Source organism: Hyla sarda, chromosome 10 (assembly GCF_029499605.1).
Source record: "Hyla sarda isolate aHylSar1 chromosome 10, aHylSar1.hap1, whole genome shotgun sequence".
Classification (NCBI taxonomy): Eukaryota; Metazoa; Chordata; class Amphibia; order Anura; family Hylidae; genus Hyla; species Hyla sarda.
Window position 1 is genome coordinate 83,546,708 of NC_079198.1, and position 20,807 is coordinate 83,567,514.

The 20,807-nt window shown below is 41.2% G+C and overlaps 1 long non-coding RNA gene across 1 annotated transcript in view; it reads left to right on the top strand.

Moving 5' to 3' along the window:
• The window catches only part of LOC130293945 (uncharacterized), a 62,796-nt gene extending 42,557 nt beyond the window's left edge, over window positions 1-20,239 (top strand). Inside the window, exon 3 of the long non-coding RNA XR_008848329.1 lies at window positions 19,636-20,239. This is a non-coding gene — a long non-coding RNA (uncharacterized LOC130293945). The remainder of the gene's footprint in view (window positions 1-19,635) is intronic.
• Window positions 20,240-20,807: the final 568 nt, after the last annotated feature.

A 20,807-nucleotide genomic window follows, 5' to 3' on the forward strand; every position in this document is an offset into this window, starting at 1 on the left:
TTTCACTTCCAGTGGTCACAAATTTATGATGTGCAAAAGTCGCACGTAGGCAAAAATAAGTTGCAAACCCCTTACAAAAAGTCACAGGTCTGACCTGGAGTACAAAACTCTTGTACATGAGCAAATTTTAACCCCTTCCCGCAAAATCATGTGGGTGGTGATTAGGGATGACTTCCCGCAAAACCTCGTACATGTACCTGATGAGAATAAACTGCTGTGACAGTTTGCAACTGCTGGCGATTGCTACTATTGGTCCGTCAGTGCAGACGGACCAATAGCAGGGATCGGGTGCAGGTATCCTCCTTCCCCCCTCTCCTCTGTCGCTTCACTGTGTGAAGCGATTGGTGGTGAGGGGGGCTCCATCAGAGGAGGCCACCCGCGGGCACTCAGGATCAGGGCTGCGCTCCGATCCTGGGTTAATCCTGTAGAGGCTGAGACCGCAGCGTCTATAAGGGTAACAGAGGTAGCTCCCTCTGTCACTGATCGGCACTCTGCAAAGTGAAAACAGAGCGCAAATGGTTGCCATGGCAACCGGAGGCCTTACACTGGCCTCCGTTGTCATGGCAACATGAGTGATCAGTCCCTACCTAAGGTAGGGACTCATCTATCCTATGCCCGTCAGTACTGACAGACATAGGCATAATTCAATGGAGTACAGATGTGTACTCCATTGAATTACGTGTAGTAATAGTAAAAAAACTAAAGTGTGAAAAAAGTGGAAAAAATTAAAAAGTAAAAAAATTTAAAAAATTAAATATAAAATGGGAAAAAAACAAAAAAAATAATAAAATAAATTATATATGTGCATAATACACCCCCAAAAATAGTCCCCTCAAATAAATCAACATGTCCTGCAAAAAAAGAGTCCTCACACAATTGCATCAGTAAAAAGTTACAGCTCACAGAATGCGGCGACTTATAAACATGATTTAAAAATAAAAGTTTTTATGCCATAAATGAACTAAAATATAAAAAAAAGTATATAAATTTGGTATCACAGTAATCGCATCAACCTGCAGTGTAACGTTAACATGTTATTTATACCGCATGAGGAACGACCTAAAAAATAAAAATAAGAAACCCCAGAATAGATTTTTTTTATGTATACCACCTCATAAAAAATAAAATAAAAAAAAAGATCAGTGTCACATGTACCCCAGAATGGTACCAATGAAAGCATCAACTTGTCTCCCAAAAATATTTTTGCCCCCCAACGCCCCTGTAATTTTATATGATGTCAACAAAATATCCTAAACTAAAAGGATGCCCCAAAATCCACACAGCACTCCTTCATGTCTGAGGCCTGTGTGAGGGACACGTAGCGCACAAAGGCCACATATGAGATATTTCTAAGTATGGCAGAATTCGGGAATTAAATCTTGAGTTATATTTCTTTGTCAACATCTACTGTATTACAGAAAAAAATGGATTAAAATGAAAAATCTACAAAAAAATGTTATTTTAAAATTCCGCCTCCACTTTGCTTTTATTTCTGTGAAACGCCTAAAGTGTTAATAAACTTCTATAATGTCATTCTGACTACTTTAATTTGTGCAGTTTATAAAATGGAGTGATTTACAGGGGTAACTAACATACAGGCCCCTCAATTCCACTTCAGAACTGAACTGGTCCCTGAAAAATCAGATTTTGCAACTTTCTTGAAAATCTGGAAAATTGCTACAAAATTTATAAACCTTCCAACATTCTAAAAAAGTTAAAGAATGTTACCAAATGATGGAAACATAAAGTAGACATATTGTAGATGTGAATTAATCATTAATTTGGTGTGGCATGGATATTTGTCGTACAAGCAGAAAATATCAAATTAGAAAAATGAAAATTTTTCATAATTTTTTTTTTACATAAGCCGCTAAATATATAAATCAAAATTTACCACTAATGTAAAGTACAATATGTCACGAAAAAACGTTCTCAGAATCACTTTCATAAAGGAAAGCATTCCAAAGTTATTGCCAAATAAGTGGACGCATGTCAGATTTAGAAAATTTGCCTTGGTCATTAAGGTCAAAACAAGCTATTGAGTAAAGGAGTTAAAAGTCGCAAAAAAAGTCTCACAAAAGTCTCTTCTGCGGCTTTTTGTTTTGCTTCTGTGCTCCAAATTTATCTACTCCCTGTGATAGTATGATACATATGTCACACGTAAGCAAAACTAAAGCAAAAAAATTAACTACAGAACTCACCAAAGCAACAATGACAAATGTCCCCCCAATGTAGGTACAATATAGTGGATCACAGAAGGCAAAGTAGCTACTGTCACCATGTGGAGTTAGCATTTCTTTGTTACGATTTTCGCTCCGGCCGCACATGTTGGCCGTGAGCGCATGGTCCCGTTACCTGCTGCTGCCGGCGGGGCTGGGACTCACATCGCGGGACACGCCCGCATGCGAGCTCCAGTGCATCACTCACCTGGTGTTTCTCCTGCCCCCGCCTCTGCCTCTCTGCTCAGGCGCGCGCGTCCCCGTCCCCTAGGGCGGGCACGTGCCGGAGCTTTAAGATTTAAAGGGCCAGTGCGTTCATTAGTGTAATTCACCTGTGGCTCATTGATAAATTCCTCCACCCTCCTCATTTCCCTGCCGGATCTTAGTTGCAGTGTGCCTAAAAGAAAGCATTCCTGAGAGTTGCCTTGCCATGTATCTGATCCTTTGCTCTGTGACCTGACCTTGCCCCTCTGCCGTCTGCCTACTGACCTCCTGCTACGTCTTTACTACGCTACTGTGCCGCCTGCCCTGACCTTCTGCTGACCTGACTACGAGCTGCCTTATCCCTCCCGTGTCTCGCATCTTCTTAGCAGCCTGTGTGGTCAGGGGTAGCAACCTGGGTGGCGCCTGCTGCAGCAAGTCCATCCCGCTTTGCGGCGGGCTCTGGGGAATACCAGCGACACCTTAGACTCCGCTCCCTGGTACGGTCTGAGTCACCTGCCACACAGGTCCAGCGGATCCACATCCACAGGTGTTCCTGTCTTCTGAAACATGAGTGTTAAAGTCATTCTTGAAGTCATTGCTTGACTCCGTATCTTCGTTACAACCCCTCGAATTTTGATTTGTGGCTTACGTTTCCATCCATCTCACATTCTAAGATCTTTTATATTTTTCCACAGACAAAGTTGTGTGGTCCACCACGGGTTTAGTGTGAGGTAGATGTGGGGCACATGTTATGGCCACAGGGGTAGATGGTATTAACCCCTTCTTGTGATGCCAGGGCGTGGTTTGGCCTTATAACCACCCGAAGGTAGTAACACTAATCCTAAGTTAGGTAGGGGCAATAAAGATTCCAAGGCCAAGTTAGGGGTAGCGGTTGCTTTACTGAGGTAAGACAGATGGTACAGTCTATACAGTTCAGACAATATCCCTGAGAGGTGGCTAGTGACACAGGGGGATCTCGCAGGCTTACTGGGACTTGCAGTACTTAGAAAGACTTTAGTGCAGCCACGGTGTCTAAACAGTACACTTGACTTGATCGACTTGATGACTGACAATTAGAAGACTTTAGCTTACTTGCAATTGACAAGGGGGCTGCAGACTTTAGGCTTGAGGCCTCCAATGCTCCGGACACACACACTGAGACGACTGCACTGGACCTCAGCAGGAAAGAGAGCTAAGAGGGAGATTGCAGCTCCTCCCCATATTATATAGCGGGGCTGTGCAAGGAGCCCATAGGTCACCTGGGAGGTCACCTGGTCACTGGGGTTTTCTGGGTAAAAATACAATCATGTGGTACAAAGATTTAAAGGTATATTACACTTATAATACATAACCTCACATAACTTGTAGAAATTGTGGGATTTGCTGCAGGAGAGCCACAAGGACACGCAGGGACTCTGCCTGACAGGGCAGAAGTACAGTACGGAGCTACATCCCGTACTAGGAAATTACAGTTGTACAGTGATCCCTCAACTTACAATGTCCTCAACATACAATAGTTTCAACGTACAATGATCTTTTCAGGACCATTGTAACTTGAAGCCAGACTCAGCATACAATGCTACGGACAGTCCAAATCTAAAATGAACTGGCCAATCAGAATGGGCATTTCACTGGTAAAACCCCTGTATTACTGAAGTGCATGCACTGAATTCCTGCCTGGTAGCACCCCCTACAGTACAGGGAAGTACTACATGTTCTGTACAGCTCTTTACCTGTGCCAGGATTAGCTGCTCCTTTTGGACACCGGGTAAGGGCGGCTCCATTTTTACTTTTTTAGGACATGACCCTGAAGAAGCTCCTGTCCACATAGACAGTGATTTGCAGCTCCCAGCAGCTCTTTCCTACTTTTATATGTAAGGACTTGCTTTATCTGTATTAGTTATCTACATATTTTTCTTTAATCCTCACTTTTTCCTATTTCTGGATGACATTTTGGTGGCTTCAGAACCAATTACTAGGTTTCCATAGAGTTATTGTCTCAACATACAATGGTTTCAACATACAATGGTTTCAATATACAATAGTCGTCCTGGAACCAATTAATATTGTAACTTGAAGGACCACTGTACTTTTCATTGGTGAGCTTTATTTTATCATATAATGTACAGTGGGGATCAAAAGTTTGGGCACCCCAGGTAAAACATTTTATTAATGTGCACAAAGAAGCCAAGGAAAGATGGAAAAATCTCCAAAAGGCATCAAATTACAGATAAGACATTCTTATAATATGTCAACAAAAGTTAGATTTTATTTCCATTATTTACACTTTCAAAATAACAGAAAACAAAAAAATGGCGTCTACAAAGGTTTGGGCACCCTGCAGAATTTAGTATGCACTGCCCCCTTTGCAAAGCTAAGACCTGCCAGTGTCATGGATTGTTCTCAATCATCATCTGGGAAGAGCAGGTGATGTCAATCTCAAAGGTTTTAAATGCCCAGACTCATCTGACCTTGCCCCAACAAAGCACCATGAGTTCTTCTAAGCAGTTGTCTAGAAATCTGAAACTGAAAATAGTTGGCGTTCACAAAGCTGGAGAAGGCTATAAGAAGATAGCAAAATGTTTTCAGATGTCAATATCCTCTGTTCGTAATGTAATTAAGAGATGGCAGTCATCAGGAACAGTGGAAGTTAAAGCAAGATCTGGAAGACCAAGATAAATATCAGACAGAACAGCTCGCAGGATTGTGAGAAAAACTATTCAAAACCCACGTTTGACTGCACAATACCTCCAGAAAGATCTGGCAGACACTGGAGTTGTGGTACACTATTCCACTATAAAGAGATATTTGTACAAATATGGTCTTCATGGAAGAGTCATCAGAAGAAAACCTCACCACAAAAATCAGTGCTTGAACTTTGCAAAAGAACATATAGACAAAGCCTGATGCATTTTGGAAAGAAGTTCTGTGGACCGATGAGATTAAAATTGAACTTTTTGGCCGGAATGAGCAAAGGTACGTTTGGAGAAGAAGGGGAACAGAATTTAATGAAAAGAACCTCTGTCCAAATGTTAAGCATGGGGGTGGATCAATCATGCTTTGGGGTTGTATTGCAGCCAGTAGCACAGAGAACATCTCACGAGTAGAAGGAAAAAGGGATTCAGTAAAATGTCAGCAAATTTTGGATGCTATCTTGATGCCATCTGAGAAAAAGCTGAAGTTAAAGAGAGAATGGCTTCTACAAATGGATAATGATCCTAAACATACCTCAAAATCCACGGGGAATTACATCGAGGTGTAAACTGAAGGTTTTTCCATGGCCTTCACAATCTCCTGACCTCAACATAATTGAAAATCTATGGATAGACCTTAAAAGAGCAGTGCGCGACAGACAGCCCAGAAATCTCAAAGAACTGGAAGACTTTTGTAAGGAAGAATGGGCAAAGATACTTCAAACAAGAATAGAAAGACTCTTGGCTGGCTACAAAAAGTGTTTACAAGCTGTGATACTTGCCAAAGGGGCAGTACAAGATATTAACTCTGCAGGGTGCCCAAACTTTTGCAGACGCCATTTTTTTGTTTTCTGCTATTTCGAAAGTGTAAATGGTGGAAATAAAATCTAACTTTTGTTGACATATTATAAGAATAACTAATCTGCAATGTGATGCCTTTTGGAGATTTTTCCATCTTTCCTTGGCTTCTTTATGCACATTAATACAAATTTTTACCTGGGGTGCCCAAACTTTTGATCCCCACTGTATCATGCAGCAAAAAAAAAAAAAAAAAATTATAATAATAATTATATGTAGGGCAAATGAAAAAAAAGTGGGGCAATGATTGTTTCAGCGTTCACAATACATTAACACTGACATTCTAACTTTATTCTATTGTCAGTACGATTCTAATTTATGTTTTAGTTTATGGAAAAAATAAAGTTTAAAAAAATCTGTTCATTGCTATGTTCTGACCCTATAATGTTTTAATTTTTCCACATACAGAGTTTTGTTTATTTTTTGCGCCACAGCCTGTAGTTTTTATCCCCTTAAGGACTCAGCCTATTTTCCCCTTAGGGACTCAGCCCTTTTTTTGCAATTCTGACCACTGTCACTTTATGTGTTAATAACTCTGGGATGCTTTAACCTTTTATTCTGATTCCGAGAGAGTTTTTTCATGACATATTCTACTTTAACATAGGGGTAAATTTTCGTCGTTACTTGCATCATTTCTTGGTGAAAAATCCTAAAATTTCATCTAAATTGTGCATTTTCTAACTTTGAAACTCTCTAAGGAAAAATAAGCTTTTTAACACTAAAATGATGGTGTTACCCCTAATTTTTCTTTTTCACAAGGGTTAATAGGAGGAAATGGACCCCAAAACTTGAAGCCCCCTTTTCTCCCGATTAAGAAAATGCTCCATATGTGGAGAGAGAATTTTGCTGAAATTGAAGTCGGGGAGCCATGTGCATTTACAAACCTCCCATGGTGCCAGAAGAGCAGAAACCCCCCACATGTGACACCATTTTGGAAACTACACCCCTCTAGGAACGTAACAAGGGTTACAGTGATTACTTACACCTCACAGGTTTTTTGAACAGTGGGCCGTAAAAGTGAAAAATTTTATTTTTAACTCTAAAATGTTGGTGTTACTCCAAATTTTTCATTTTCACATGGTGTAATACGAGAAAATGAACATCAAAATTTGAAGCCCAAGTTCTCCCGATTAAGAAAATGCCCCATATGTGGACGTTAAGTGCTCTTCTGGCATACTACAGGTCTCAGGACAGAAGGAGCGCCATTGGACTTTTAGAGAGAGAATTTAGCTGGAATTGAAGTCGGGGCCATGTGCATTTACAAACCTCCCATGGAGCCAGAACAGCAGAAACCCGCCACATGTGACACCATTTTGGAAACTACAACCCTTCAGGAATATAACAAGGGTTACAGTGAGTATACACCTCACAGTTTTTTTTTTGAACAGTGTGCCGTAAAAGTGAAAATTATTATTTTTCGCACTATATTGATAATGTTAACCCAAATGTTTCATTTTCAATTGGGGTAATAGGGCAAAAGGCCCCCAAAATTTGTAGTGCAATTTTGCCTGAGAAATCAAATACCGCATATGTGGATGTAAAGTGCTCTGCGGGTGCACTTCAATGCTCAGAATAGTAGGAGCGCCATTGGGCATTTGGAGTGAAAAATTTGTTGGAATTGAAGTCGGGGGTGTAACCATTTTAGAAACTACACCCCTCAAGGAACATAACAAGGGTTATAGTGAGTACTTACACCCCACATGTTTTTTGAACAGTGGGCTGTAAAAGTGAAAGAATTGTAGCCCAATTTCTCCAGAATAAGAAAATACCCCATAGAAGGTGGAAAAGCATCATGCGGGTGCAAAAAAGGGCTTAGAAGTGAGACAGCACTGATGAGATTTGAGGCCTAAAGTGGTGCTTTGCACTGCAATGGTTGAGGTTCTGACATAAAATCTAAAAAAAAAAAAAAAAAACAGCAAGTGACCACAATTTTTAAACTACACCCCTCAAGGAAGGTAACAAGGGGTACAGTGAGTACTTACACCTCACAGGTTTTTTGAACAGTGGGCCGTAAATTGAAAAATTAGATTTTTTTTACACAGAAATTCTGGGGTTACCCAATTTTTTACATTTTCAAAAGGGTAATGGGAGAAATAGGGTTACAAATTTTGGAGGGCTTTTTCTCCTGACTATGGAAAACATCCACATATGGGGTAACGTGCTGGGTGGGCGCACAACAAGGCTCAGATATCATAGAGGTCTGTTTGCATATCAGTAGCTTATGGTTACATACATTCAGAGGAAAATACAAAAATTACCCACAGGTGACACCATTACAGAAAGTACCCACCCTGAGGAATGAAAAGAAAAGGAAAAAAGAGGCGCGCTCCTAGTGTGATACCGTCGGTGTATAGCGGGCACGTGCGAGTTAATGCCCCTTACCGTAGCGGGTTGTGCTGCGGGCACAACACCTTTGTCTGCCTTCAGAATCGCATGATGCCATTGATATGCCGAGTCTGAGATCCTAGCGTACGGCGGTGTTAGGTAGGTGGCTGCCTCTGTATCCTTAACCGTGACTGGCAGGTCCGGTTTAGACGTGTAGAAATTGGGAGAAAAAAACTGGGATGAGATACGGCGCCTCCTCCGGTGTGGTTGGTATGGTGATTCGGAAATAAAGATTTTAAAAACTGCCTAGTTAAAAAGAGGCTGTTTTTATTTAGGGTGCAACTTAAAAGTTTCGAACCCGAACCGGGTTCTTCGTCAGGCTATAAGATCACAAACATACAAGGCGCCAGTTTTAAATACACAGAACAGCTGAGTGCTACCGGGTCAGCGGGTCACGGTCAGCTGAAGGATAGACATAAACATTTTTTATATAACAGTGAAAAAAGATAAAACTAAGATAAAACTAAGATAAAATTAATGATGCTGATATGTTGTGCAATAGAACATGTACATGGGAGAGTTTTAATTGAGTCTTTGTTGTTTGACATAATGCTGCCACATTTCAGTATTATGTCATGTGATCGGGAGTCCATCTCTTGCTTCGGAGATCCGGGTTTAACGTATGAGCATCATTTTAGATATGTGTAACAGTAGACTTGCAGCTACTGTATAGGTATAGTATATTAATGTATTTCCTTAACAGCGCTGGAGTTTATTTCAATTTGCAGCGCTGGAGATCCTTAGTGTGTGGCCTGCATGTCGCGCATGCTTAGATAATGTAGGTCCGGATATATCCGACGGGGTGCAGATAATATCGGTTCCGGTATTCCCAGTGTAAATGGACATTATCCATATCTGGTGTGGATTTGTTTGTGATGTAGGGAGTGCATAGATAATATTGTATCCATAGAGGGCAAATAGATCGGTAACAATGTGGACAGCGCAGGCGAGTATTTTCTGTATCTGGTGGGAATGTTGCTTGGGAGTTACATTAGCAAGATATACGGTTTTCTTCTCTATCTGAGGGTGCCCCTATTAAATTTATAATTTGGTGTGAAGCATTGGTCTGCATGCTCTATTTACTGGTCCGGTCCTTCCCGGGTTGGATGAGGATTAGACAGCGCTGGAGGCCCGTATTACTCATCTTCCGTGAGGGTGGGGGAGTGAAGGAGGGAGGATAATCTTGTAATTAGATTATAGTTTCAACAAATTCATTAAGACCACGAGGGGAGATGGTTTCTAGCTTATACATCCAAAACACTTCTCGTTTTTTGAGTGTCTCAAATCGATTTGAACATGTTTCAGATATAACGTCAATGGGGGTTATCTTGATTGGTTCTGATACGGTTGGGTGAGCCATAGAACAATGTCTAGAGAGGCCGTGCAATTGAAATTTGTTCTTTATTTTCTGTCTATGTTTGTTCATTCTGCAGTGCAACGGTTGTATTGTTCGACCCACATACTGTAGGCCACACAGGCAGTCGATGAGGTAGATGATATAAGACGACTGACAGGTAAGTCTGTGCTTGAGTTGGTGTTTCTCTTTTGTTGTGTTTGATGTAATTACTTTCACATTATGTTGTATTTCCCTGCAGCATTTGCATCTTTTTTGCCCACATCTGAAGCTTCCAACAGGTAAGCGATTTTTCTCTTTATGTTGCCGGATCTGGCTAGGGGCTAGAAGGTTTTTTAAGGTGGGGGCTCGACCGAAAGAAATTCTCGGTTGTTCTGGAATCTTGCCTTTCAGATGGATGTCATTTAGTAGGATATGCCAATTCTTTTTTAATGCTTTCCGAATTTTGTTAGCAGAATCACTATATGTGGCGATGAAGTTGGTTTTTTGCATTTCTTCATGCTTTTCTGGTTTTTATTATTTGGCCTAGCAGAGATCAGACAGTTAGATTGCGATTTGCTGGATGCTTTTTTGAATGTTTGCTTGATAATGGGTTTTGGATATTTCTTTTCTAAACCTGTTTTCAAGAATTTTAGCTTCTTGCATGAACGTGAGATCTTCTGTGCAAATTTTCCTGATACGCTGAAACTGACTGTATGGTACGTTCTTTAGCCACTGTCTGTAATGTCCACTATTAAAGTCCAAATAACTGTTAACATCGACTGTTTTGAAGAATGTAGAGGTGATAATTTTATTCTCACTGTGAGAAATAGTTAGGTTTAGAAAAATGGAGGCCTCATCAGAGAGAATCAATTTTCTAGACCTAACTATTTCTCACACTGATGATGTACTTTAGATACATATGTCAAACTGTACAACGTGAGATCCAACAGTTGAGATCAGTAGAAACCCGTCTAAAACACCCGAACTTGACGAGAAATTGAAGCTCTAAATTCCCTTGTCCATGACCACGGTCTCGTCATCAAGCCAGCTGACAAGGGTGGCGGGATCGTGGTCATGGACAGGGATAAATATATACAAGAAGTTCATAGACAGCTACAAGACAGTCATACTTATTCTAAGTTACCTCGTGACCATACTAAGGAAGTTAATCTTAGGATTAAAAATGTTCTTGATGATGCTCTAATTCAGAAAGTGATCGATAAAACTCTGTATGATTATCTATATGTATCTTTTCCAGTAATACCTTTACTATATATATTACCTAAGATACATAAGTCACTGGAAAAAAAAACCCGGCCGACCGATTGTTTCCGGCCGGGGTTCGGCTACCAGTCACTTATCGATCTTTGCCGACCAGGTTCTAAGACCGTATGCAATGACATCTAAATCTTACTTGCATGATACTTCTGACTTTCTGCAAAAAATCTCCTCCATTACAATTCCCTCAAACACCATTATTGCAACCCTGGATGTTGTAAGCCTGTACACCTCCATCCCGCATGATGGAGGTGTGCAGGCTATTAGGGAATCTGTTTCCCAAGATTTTTCACCTACTAAAGTTGAGTTTATTATTTCACTTTTGAAACTTATCCTTTATAACAACTATTTTTCGTTTAATGAGGAATTTCTTTTGCAGACCTCCGGCACCGCCATGGGCACAAATGTGGCACCCACATATGCTAACGTGTACATGGCGGTGGTGGAGGAAAAGTCGGTATATGCGTCCCACCACTCCAGCCATGTGCTGGGGTGGTGGCGCTATATCAACGACGTTTTTTTTATCTGGTCTGGCTCCTGCACTGAACTTGACTCTTTTTTTGAACATTTGAATTCAGTTGACCACAACATTAAATTTACGTTGACATCATCACAGACTACAGTACAATTTTTGGACACCAACGTTACAATAGTGGGTGACAAACTGGTGACTAGTCTGTATGTTAAACCAACCGATTGTAACTCTGTGCTACACTATAGCAGCTGTCATCCCAGGCCGATGGTGCGGTCTCTCCTGGCCAGTCAAATGGTGCGGGCGAGACGCATCATCGGCCTGGAAGAACAAATAGAACCATCTTTAACTAAAATGTCTGAAAATTTCCGTAAACGGGGTTATCCCAAACGTTTATTGGAAGAGTGCAAAAACAAGACGCTACGACTTGATAGGGAATCTCTGATTAAAAAATCAACAACTAAAAATAGCAATGTTCGAATCCCTTTTGTATCTACATACGGGGAAGATTCTAATCAAATATCTAAGATACTCAATAAACATTGGGATTTGCTGAAACTCAGCTTTCCCAATGTTACAGAATTCCACTCTAGACCTCTGATGTCTTATGGCAGAAATTCAAATCTCAAAGACAAATTGGTAAAATCGAATGTATCATTAAAACCGGATTCTCAGATGTACTTGACCGTCGCTAGCAGGGGGTCATTCCCTTGCAGGCAATGTGTCAATTGCAGTTACATGATCAAAGGCTCTAGTTTCACACATCCATTAACAGGAAAAGTATATCATTTGAAACATTATTTGACTTGTTTCTCTAGTTTTGTGGTCTACGTCTTGATGTACCCATGTGGTCTCCTATATGTTGGGGAGACCACATGGGACTTCAAGACGAGACTCAATCAACCCCGTTACACTATTAGAAAGAGACGTATGGACCTCCTGGTATCGAAACATTTTGCAGAGGCACAACATAGTGAGAAAGATCTAAAATTCATCCAGGTGAGCGCCCATTCCGCCATTCCTTGCCCTCCAGGTGATATGAATATGTATATTTGTCTTATCAAGCGTTCTTATGGTTATTACCATGTGTTTTTAATGTGCACAGAGATTTTAACCACTGTATTATACTGACGACTCAGTTGTTGTCCCTATGGAATGCACTTTACTATATTTGCACTTTTTGATGATTCACATTTTTGTATGTTATATTAATTTTTTTTTAATATTGATTGTAATTGTTTGTTAATTGAATACCACATATATATTAGATTGTTCAGTCACTCTGTATGCTTGAAACAGGCTGCACTGGCAGCAGAAACGTTGCATCTGTAACTTTTGATGGATTAAAGCTACCACTATTTTTTTCACTGTATTTGAGTGCTGCAACCATTTTTTTGCCTCTACCTTGAGACCTGTGACCGAGGTCTATTCGGCTGCTTGCACCAGCATCTAAGATAAGGTGTGCTGCTCTCCACTATACCTTTTACCTATATATTGTTTCTATACTTTGTTGTTGGTACACATTCTTTTATAGTCACACGAACTTAGCAAAGCCGTTTGGGCAACTCACATTAAGTCAATTGAAGTTTTGAAAATTTCATAACTTCTCCACTTCGGCTGTCCAGGAAAAAACTTTTTTATTTTATTTTATGTTTTTTCATCTGGCTCAAGAAAGTTAAACAGATTTGTAAATTACTTCTATTAAAAAACTTTAAAGGTGTATTCCAGGTTAAAAACATTATATATATATATATATATATATATATATATATATATATATCAACCGGCTCCACAAAGTTAAACAGATTTGTAGATTATTTGTATTAAAAAAAAATCTTAAACCTTCCAGTAGTTATCAGCTGCTGAAGTAGAGTTGTTCTTTTCTTTCTGACAGCAGTGCTCTATGCTGACACCTCTGCTTGTCTCAAGAACTGTCCAGAGTAGCAGCAAATCCTCATAGCAAACCTCTAATGCTTTGGACAGTTCCTGAGACAAGCAGAGGTGTGACAGCACTGAGAGCACTGTTGTCAGAACGAAAAGAACAACTCAACATCAGCAGCTGATAACTACTGGAAGGATTAAGATTTTTTTAATAGAAATAATCTACAAATCTGTTTAACTTTGTGGAGCCGGTTGATATATATATATATATATATATATATATATATATCTATCTATCTATCTATCTATATATATATATATATATATATATATATATATATATATAAATGTTTTTAACCTGGAATACACCTTTAAAGTGCAACTGTCATGAGTTTTTAGCCCCCCAGACTACTATAATGTTGTTACAGATGTCCATAACGTGAGTGTAACCATACCTTTATTGCTTTTCCTCCTTCTTTTATAACTTATAAAATACATTTATCCAGAGGTCAGGCACAGTCGGATAGGCGTGGCTTGGGGTTCGCAAAGCCCCTCCGCCACGACTCCTATCCTCTCCTTTCAGCGCTGGAATTGCTGTGTAGTAAGACACAGTGCATCCACAGCACAAGCGCCCCTACTGATGTGCACGCACTACCACCCTGCATTAATAGAGCAAGCGCTCGCTCCCGTGGCCTATGTGCACATTGCGCAGGTGCAGTACTAGAGGAAGGGAGGGGCGCATGCGCTGTGTATTACTACACAGCGATCCCAGCACTGAAAGGAGAGGATAGGCGTGGCGGCGGAGCCAAGCATATCCGACTGTGCCTGACCGCTGGATAAATGTATTATATAAGTTATAAAAGAAGGAGGAAAAGCAATAAAGGTATGGTTACACTCACATTATGGACATCTGTAACAACATTGTAGTAGTCGGGGGCCTAAAAACTCATCACAGTTGCACTTTAACTTTCCCGGCCTCAAACAGGCTCGAGGGACCAGAAACATGAATTTCGGAGATTAAAGTACTCCTTTAATATCATCAAGCCACTCTGAGGGAATCTCAAACAGGCAATTCATGCAGGAAGACTTTGCATGAACAGGATGCAAATTGGCAGCTATACGATCTGCAAGAATTTGACACCTTATATACAACCATAACAAAAGACTGCACACTGTCATTTATGCTAACGGAGCAATATACAGTATCAAGAAATAAGGGTATGCAGACTTTTGAACAGGGGTCATTTTTCATCTTCATCTTTGTTGCTGTTTTTTTTATTTTTTATGATTGTGTCTTTTTTTTATGATTGTGTCTTTCTGTTATAACCTATAACTTATGAATTCCATAAGTAATGATAGAAATGTGTTTTGCTTGTTTACTTATGTTTTCTTAAAAAAAATGGTTTATTTATTAATAACTAGCTGAGTTCCCGGCTGTTACGCCGAGCGCTTCGGGTCCCTGCTCCTCCCCGGAGCGCTCGCGGCGTTCCCCTCTCTGCAGCGCCCCGGTCAGACCCGCTGACCGGGAGCGCTGCACTGACACTGCCGGCGGGGATGCGATTCGCATAGCGGGACGCGCCCGCTCGCAAATCGCATCCCAAGCTACTCACCTGTCCCGGTCCCCGGCTGTCACGTCCTGGCGCGCGCGGCTCCGCTCTTTAGGGCGCGCACGCGCCAGCTCTCTAAGATTTAAAGGGCCAGTGCACCAATGATTGGTGCCTGGCCCAATCAGTCTAATTAGCTTCCACCTGCTTCACGTCCATATAACCTCACTTCCCCTTCCCTGCTTTGCCGGATCTTGTTGCCCTTGTGCCTAGAGAAAGCATTTACTGTGTTTGCCATACCAGTGTTCCAGACCTCTTGCTATCACCATTGACTACGAACCTTGCCGCCTGCCCTGACCTTCCGCTACGTCTGACCTCGCCTCTGTCTAGTCCTTCTGTCCTACGCCTTCTCAGCAGTCAGCGAGGTTGAGCCGTTGCCGGTGGATACGACCTGGTTGCTACCGCCGCAGCAAGTCCATCCCGCTTTGCGGCGGGCTCTGGTGAATACCAGTAGCAACCTAGAACCGGTCCACCGGTACGGTCCACGCCAATCCCTCGCTGACACAGAGGATCCACATCCAGTCTGCCGAATCGTAACACCGGCATTGCCCGGTTTTTCCTTCTTAATCCTTGTTGGAGAGGAAAATCAGCAAAGGAGGACTTCATATTCCATCCTCATATATTGTTGTCATATCCCAACCCCATATCCCGTCCCCATATCCCGTCCTCCTATCCCGACCTCCTATCCCGTCCTATCACGACCTCCTATCCCGTCCTCCTATCTTGACCTCCTATCCTATCCTCATATCACAACCTCCTATCGTGTCCTCCTATCTCGACCTCCTATCCGTCCTCCTATCCCGACCCCATATCCGTCCCCATATCCCGACCTCCTATCCCGTCCTCCTATCCCATTCTTATCCCAACCTCCTATCCCGTCCTCCTATCCTGTCCTCATATCCCGTCCTCCTATCCCTTCCTTCTATCTCGTCCTCCTATCCCGTCCTCATATCCCGACCTCCTATTCCGTCCTCATATCTCGTCCTCATATCCCAACCTCATATCCTGTCCTTATGTCCCATCCTCATATCGTATCCTCCACATACATTTCCTGTAGATTTGCGTGGGACTTTAAACAAAAACCCAGACCCTCACAAATGGGGGTAGTTAAGGGTTAAATTAACTATCCTATATTTTAAGTGGATATATAAGTAACATGTGACCAAGTATTATCGAAATATCTCCTGCCGTTTGGAAGTTATGCGGTAAAATATATTTCCCATGGACTTGTATGGGACTTTAAACGAAAACCCTGACCCCGGCAGATGGGGGTATGTTTGTTGTTGACATATAAGTAACATGTGTGCCAAATTTCATGTTAATATCTTTAGCCATTTGGACGTGATGCTGGAACATACACACATACATACACACATACATACACACACACATGTTGAGTTTTATATATATAAACTAGCTGAGTACCCGGCGTTGCCCGGTTTTTCCTTCCTAATCCTTGTTGTGGAGGAAAATCAACAGAGGAAGCTTTTGACTTCATATCCCGTTCTCATATATTGTTGTCACATGTGTGCCAAGTTTCATGTTAATATCTTTAGCGGTTTGGACGTGATGCTGGAACACACACACATACATACATACATACATACACACACACATACATACATACACACACACATACATACATACACACACACATACATACATACACACATACATACACACATACACACACACATACATACACACATACATACATACACACATACATACACACACACATTGGCCCTTATTTACTAAGAGTGGAGTGTAGGTTTCTTTGTGGGTTTTAATTCCCTACAATTTATTTTCCACGGTATTTACTAAGATTTCCTTCATTTTCCACTTTCCTTCCACTTTGCTTTTTTTTTTACACATTCCCTGATCTGTAGGGTTTTCCTCAGCTGAAATCCACCACATGTTATGTGGAAACCTTATTAAATATGTTGGGTTTTTGTGAAAATGTCTGGAACATGCCCCTTTTCGGAGACCACGCCCCCTTTCCCAAGTGACCACACCCCTTCTTCAGCTTTTCTTAGCAAAATGTTTTTTTTAAATTCTGGCGCAGACAGAATTTCTGGTGCAATGCGACAGAATCTGGCACACAAACCGACAAAACATTTCGGGTTTGAAATAGTAAATGAGGGCCATTGAGTTATATATATATATATATAGATAGGCAAACTTTTGAGCAAAACTGTGATACATATTTATATGCTCAAGTGTTACACATGTCCATTATTAGTACAAAGGTCATTGTGCTTATTAAAGCCGGATGTTAAACCGGATACAGACATTTGTTAGCATGGTTTCATAAAGTTTGTAGATTCATCAATATTCTTATGGAAATTAACCTTCTTGTTGTAAATCTTAGCAAAACATTAACCTTTGTAATATACTTCATAAGAAAATTGTATTTCCTTTTTATAGAAATGATGACCTATAAAATCAAGGCTTTATCCAAGCTAAAGCACAGACATGGACAAAGTCCAATAAGGAAGGGTGGGCTAGCACTCCACTGTGTCTGATAGGACAGGAGAGAGCACAGAGGAGTACTTTCAGACAGGATAGAGTACAGAGGAGTACTATCAGACAGGAGGGAGCACAGGGGAGTCCTATTAGACAGGAGAGAGCAAAGAGGAGTGCTATCAGACAGGAGAGAGCACAGAGGAGTGCTATCAGACAGGAGAGAGCACAGAGGAGTCCTATCAGACAGGAGAGAGCACAGAGGAGTATTATCAGACAGGAGAGAGCACATAGTAGGGCTATCAGACAAGATAGAACACAGAGGAGTACTCTCAGAAAGGAGAGAGTACAGAGGAGTGCTATCACACAGGAGAGAGCACAGAGGAGTACTATCAGACTCAGACGAGTGGTAGCCTAACCTTACTTAATGGACTTTGTCCATGACAGGAGAGAGAACAGAGGAGTACTTTCAGACAGGAGAGAGCACAGAGGAGTGCTATCAGACAGGAGAGAGCACAGAGGAGTACTATCAGACAGGAGAGAGCACAGAGGAGTACTATGAGACAGGAGAGAGCACAGAGGAGTGCTATCAGACAAGGGAGAGCACAAAGGAGTGCTATCAGACGGGAGAGCACAGAGGAGTCCTATCAGACAGGAGAGAGTACAGAGGAGTCCATTAAGACAGGAGAGAGCACAGAGGAGTACTATTAGACAAGCACAAAGGAGTTCTATCAGACAGGAGAGAGCACAGAGGAGTGCTAGCCCACCCTCACTTACTGGGCTTTGTCCATGCCTGTGCTTCAGCTGGGACAAAGCCATCATTTTATAAGCCATGATTTCTATAAAAAGTTAATAAAATGTTCTTATTAACCCCTTAATGACCAAGGACGTATATTTACGTCCTTGGCCGGCTCCCGGGATATAACGCGGGGTCACGTGGTGACCCCCCATCATATCGGGTCGGTCCCAGCATGTATCTGAAGCCGGGATCCGGGGCTAATAGCGCGCGGCAGCGATCGTGGTACCGCGCACTATTAACCCTTTAGACGCGGCGTTCAAAGTTGAACGTCGCGTCTAAACCGAAAGTGAAAGTTGCCCAGCTGCTCAGCGGGGCTGATCGGGACTACCGCAGTGAAAATGCGGTGTCCCGATCAGCTGGGACATGAGCGGAGGTCCTCTTACCTGCCTCCGGCGTGTCCCCTCGGCAATTGATTGCTCCAAGCCTGAGATGCAGGCTTGAGCAATCGACCGCCGATAACCCTGATCAATGCAAAGCTATGGCTTTGCAGGGATCAGGGTAAAAGATCGGTGTGTGCAGTGTTATAGGTCCCTATGGGAGCTATAACACTGCAAAAAAAAAAGTGTCAAAAAAAGTTAATAAATGTCATTTAACCCTTTCCCTAATAAAAGTTTGAATCACCCCCCTTTTCCCATAAAAAAAAACAACATATAAATAAAAATAAAAATAAATATAAATATGTGTGGTATCGCCGCGTGCGTAAATGTCTGAACTATAAAAATATATCATTAATTAAACCGCACGGTCAATGGCGTACACGTAAACAAATTCCAAAGTCCAAAATAACGTATTTTTGTTCACTTTTTATATCATGAAAAAATGAATAAAAAGCGATCAAAAACTCCAATCAATACAAAAATTGTACTGCTAAAAACTTCAGATCATGGCGCAAAAAATGAGCCATCATAGCGCCCCATAAGCGGTAAAATAATAAAGTTATAGGGGTCAGAAGATGACAATTTTAACCGTATACATTTTTTCTGCATGTAGTTATGATTTTTTACAGAAGTTCAACAAAATCAAAACTATATAAGTAGGGTATCATTTTAATTGTATGGACCTACAGAATAAAGATCAGGGGTAATTTTTAACGAAAAATGTACTGTGTAGAAACGGAAGCCCCCAAAAGTTACAAAATGTCATTTTTTCTTCAATTTCGTCGCATAATGATTACTTTTTCTGTTTCGCCGTAGATTTTTGGGTAAAATGACTGATGTCACTGCAAATTAGAATTGGTGGCGCAAAATATAAGCCATAATATGGATTTTTAGGTGCAAAATTGAAAGGGTTATGATTTTTAAAAGGTGAGGAGGAAAAAACGAAAGTGCAAAATGGAAAAACCCGTGGTCCTTAAGGGTATTTTCATGCATAATAGTGTTTGCACCAAAATAAGATCAAAAAAATGTTGTGTAAACCAAGACTTATACATATTTTTCTTTACAGAGGACATGGCCTATGGATATAATGAAGACTTTTGGGAGGAAGAGAGTCTGCCCAACTTTTGTGAAATTTTACTTCGCAGTAATGATAAACCAAAAAATTGAAGGATTTATGTGATGTTCCATGGCACCACATTAGATGCCGCCATCCAGATTATTGAGAATGGTTTTAAGAGGTCAATTGATGGAATGTTAGGGGAAGGTATCTATGTCAGCAGAGATATAGAGAAAGCAGCTGGGTATCCTCCATTCGAACGTTGGAATCAGGTTATCTTAAAGTTGAGAGTAAATGTAGGTAGAGTAAAGATGATAGATCATCAGGGCCATCCATTGCAGAAAACATGGCGCAACAAAGGGTATGATACTGCATGGGTGCCAAAGTATTGCGGCATGGTTTTCAGTGGATTAGAAGAAGACTGTATTTGGGACCCTAACAGGATCAAAGTTGTAGGGATTGTTAGAGCCCCACCTTTTTCTGTGCACCGATATCTGGTGAACCTTCTTGAGAAGTGTACAGATGATTAGTGAACCTTCAGCTCCAAAATACACAGCTCAAATCTGTCATGTTTGCCACCGTCTTTGCATAAAATACTACAAAAAAAATAAAAGTTTGGTTGCAATGTTCTTCATGTTTTTTTTTTATCATCATTATGTCAATATGATGGGACATAGCACACCAAGACTTACATTTACGTCCTGTACATGCACAACAGGTCATGGCTGTTATCAGCAACCAGGGACCCTTTGGTAATGGCGGACATCAATGATTGTGCTGATGTCCGCATTAACCCCTCAGATGTTGTGATAAATACAGATCACTGCATCTGTGGTAATGCGACAATTTGAATGGATGATCGGATCCAATAATCCAACATGGTGGCCAGAGGTGCTCTGACCTGGTCCGGCCGTCATCCTGGGATCTTCTCCGGTTTGACACTGAGCAGACCAGAGAAGAAGATCGCCAATAACACTGATTAGTGCTATGCCGATGCATAGCACTGAACAGTATTAGCAATCTAATAATTGCTATAAATAGTCCCCTATGGAGACATAAGCCCCTCTCCCAAATGTAAATCCCCCCCTTTTCCCATTTTGCCCCCAAAAAAGTGTAATAAAAAAAATGTATAAACATATTTGGTATTGCCACATGCGTAAATGTTCAAACTATCAAAATAT